Source organism: Oryctolagus cuniculus, chromosome 16, assembly GCF_964237555.1.
Source record: "Oryctolagus cuniculus chromosome 16, mOryCun1.1, whole genome shotgun sequence".
Classification (NCBI taxonomy): domain Eukaryota; kingdom Metazoa; phylum Chordata; class Mammalia; order Lagomorpha; family Leporidae; genus Oryctolagus; species Oryctolagus cuniculus.
In genome coordinates, this window is record NC_091447.1 from 3,212,643 (window position 1) to 3,215,830 (window position 3,188).

At 54.2% G+C, this 3,188-nt stretch overlaps 1 long non-coding RNA gene across 1 annotated transcript; it reads left to right on the forward strand.

The window, feature by feature from the left end:
* Window positions 1–1,355: 1,355 nt before the first annotated feature.
* Window positions 1,356–2,961, forward strand: LOC127486985 (uncharacterized). The gene is made up of 2 exons (XR_011382939.1): window positions 1,356–2,114; window positions 2,322–2,961. It is a non-coding gene; the product is annotated as an uncharacterized lncRNA (long non-coding RNA).
* Window positions 2,962–3,188: the final 227 nt, after the last annotated feature.

Consider the following 3,188-nt stretch of genomic DNA (forward strand, 5'->3'; position numbering starts at 1 on the left):
GGCATCAGGGTCCCAGGAAGCCTGCTGTCTTACACACCCCCTTATCCTCTTTGGGATGTAGAGGCCACTGTAGAGTTACAGGAGTCGGATGGGGGATGGTTTAAGTCCAGATTCCAGCTTGGAAAGGATATTCTACCCTCCCCCCTGTGGGAAGGTACACAAAACTGGTGAAACATGAAAGCCTCTAGGGACTGGGGGAGCAAGAAGAATAAAATCCCAGACTTACATCAAGTGGTGGGAAGGTGAACCCAACATCAGAGTCATCCATTGTGAACCATGAAATTCCCTCTCAATTTCTACCTATAGAAGGTAGAGGTCTCTAACCCAGAAGAAAGTGGCCCCATGCTGTGAAGCAGGGAAGGTCAGACCCAGCAACCCAGAGACCAGGCTCAGGGCTTTCTCAGACCTCTCGCTTTGCACTCCTCTGTCTCCCAGGGGAGAGCCTCACCCCAGCATTCTGGCATCCTGGGAAAGGCTGTCCCTTTCTCCTCCACAACTGTGATCTGTTGCTGAACTTCCGGTTTTGGTAATCATGTCTGGGGTATTTGACACTTATCAGAGCTGCCCCAATGACTCAGCCATGATTCCCGTAAGATGCTAGACAAACAGGAGTGCAGGTGACCATGCACTTCTCAGCTCTCTGCATCAGCAGCTCAGAATGGCCAGGCCCCAAGCCACACCTGAGTGCCATAAGGTGGAGTAAGTGTCCCCAAGAGTAAGTGCTCCTGGATCTGCTGCTGCCACCATTGCTCAGATCTTGGTGATGGACATCTTGACCCAGGATGCAGCAAGTGTTACCCACAAGCTGCCTGGCATTCTTTAATCTGACACTGCCAACTGCTGAACTCCCAGTGCCCAGAAGCCCCAACACTAGGCTAGGAACCATCCCACGTAGGTCACCATTGTCATTGCTGGAGTGTTGGCTATAGCTCAGCCTCTATCAGAAGGAGCATAAAGAAGAGCATTACAAACTTGTGAGGAGTAAGAGAAAAACAGGGAGGTAAAATTGTCTCCCTGGGGCCTGTGTCATGGAACAGCAGGTTAAGTCATCACCTGCAACTCCTGCATCCCATACCTCAGTGTAAGTTTGAGCACTGGTTCCCCACTTCCATCCCAGCTCCCTGCTCAGACAACTGGGAAAGCAGTGGAAAACTGTCCCCATATGTGGGCTCCTGCAACCCATGGGAGAGATGCAGATGGAGTTCTGCCAGGCTCACTTTGGAATGACAACCTTTTATGGGGGAGGGGTGAACCAACAGATGTAACACAATGCTCTGTGTCTCTCCCTCTCTCTCTTTCACTCTTTCAAATAAACTTAAAGAGAGAGAGAGAGAGAGAGAGAGAGAGAAGAAAGGACAACCATGGCATGAGAATCAGATTTCCTGTTATGCCACAGCCAGACCTATGGAGTGCCTAAGATGTGGCAGGAGAGGCCAGGGAAGCCCCTCCTTTTCCTAGAACTCTAAGCATGCCCCATTCCTTGTCCAGCCCTTCTTGGGATCTCCCACACCTAGGGTGTTTGCATCATACAGGTGATGCCAGGCTTAGGGGTTCCTTGGCACTACAGCACTGATGGCATCCCTTCAAGCAGATGCTAGAATGATCCCCAGAGACAAGAAGAGAGACTGAGAATGTCCAGAGAGGGACAATGATCTGTGCAGGATCAAACTTGTACAAGGATGAGAGAGCAGGTCTGAGCCAGGTGACACTGTCTGCCACCAGGCCAGCCCTGTGGCAGGTGCTGCCTGTGTTGGTGCAACTGTGGACAGTGGGCACATGGCATGGGGTAGTGGAATAGGTAGTGCCCACTGAGAATTTGGGGATATTTTGTGTGAGGAGGGGGCTGAGCTTAGGAGCCACAGGAAGTGGCCTCACTATGTTGGTGATGACCTATTGAACTGGCTGCCCCGGCAACCACCCCAACATTCCAGAGTTGAGTCTAAGCCAGCTCACTTGGATAAGAGTCTCATAAGAAGATGTTCCTTTGTTGCATCCCGCGATGCCGAAGCCCAGGCCCCAAGAAACCCTGCTGTGGGCGCCTTGCCCAGTGGTGGGGACATTGGGCCAACCCTCACTCCCGACGTACCTGGCGCTTAAAACAGAAAAAGGCCAGGGTGAGTCTGGTAGCCAGGGCAGGTCTCTGCTGGCCAGGACACCACTGGGACCTCATGGGCCCTGGGTGTGGGGGGATGGGGCCTCTTCACCCTTGGAGGAGGGAGGTTGGAGTTCAGAGGTGGGGGCAGCCTGAGGCCCAGAGCTGCTGGCTGTGGAGGGATCTCTGGGACTGCCTCTTCCCTGCCATTCTCGCTCTTGTCCCCCAGGTCCAGGACCAGTCAGCCTCGCCCCTGGAGCAGCACAGCAGGCTGGGGATCGCCAGCAGCCCAGACCTGCATCAGTTGCCTAAAACTGATGAGCTCTGTGTGGTGGGGCAGAGGTCAAACATGCTCACAGCTCTGAAGCTACCATCACAGATGTTCCCCAGCATGCACAAACCACCTGAGGTCCCACTCAGTCACTTGGTAACCGTTGCCCAGAGAGAGCCCAGGGGTTCCATAAATGCCCATCTCACAGCTGGGACAGTGGGGCCTGAGGACGGCTCCACCTGTGCTGGAAGTGAAGCAAGGCAAGGGCCAGGCCCGGCACCTGACCTCACGGCTGGAGCAGAACAGACCACTGACCTTCAAGCAACATTCCTGCTGGAGCAGTGCTGGCCCTCCAAGGAGGAGCACTGGCACAAGGATGCGCGGGGGACAGCCGTGTCCCCAGGGACTGAGCAGGGTGCACCAGACACAGCACTGGCCCCGGCCTCAGCCCCAGCTCCTGCAGTCCCTTCTGCTTCAGCCCCAGTGCCACACCTGTCCTTCCCCATCCCCGTGATCCTGTATTTCTCTTTACTCCTCCCCATTGTGTTCCTTTTCTCCACCTTATTGTCCCTATACTATAATAAAATTTAATTCCTTACCCAGTGTGTATGTACAATTTGCACTGTGCAAACTCCCCAGGCCCTGCCCTCCCCTCCCCACTCTCACTGCACAGTGGCCCCAATGCCAAGGCTCTGGATACTCTGAAGACGACACTGACACCTCCCAGGGGCAGAGCCAGGGTTGCCTTTTTGGACAAAGAGCAGCAAATAATGGGAAGGCCAAGGAAAGCAATGAACATGGGGACACTGTTATGGATAGGGCAGC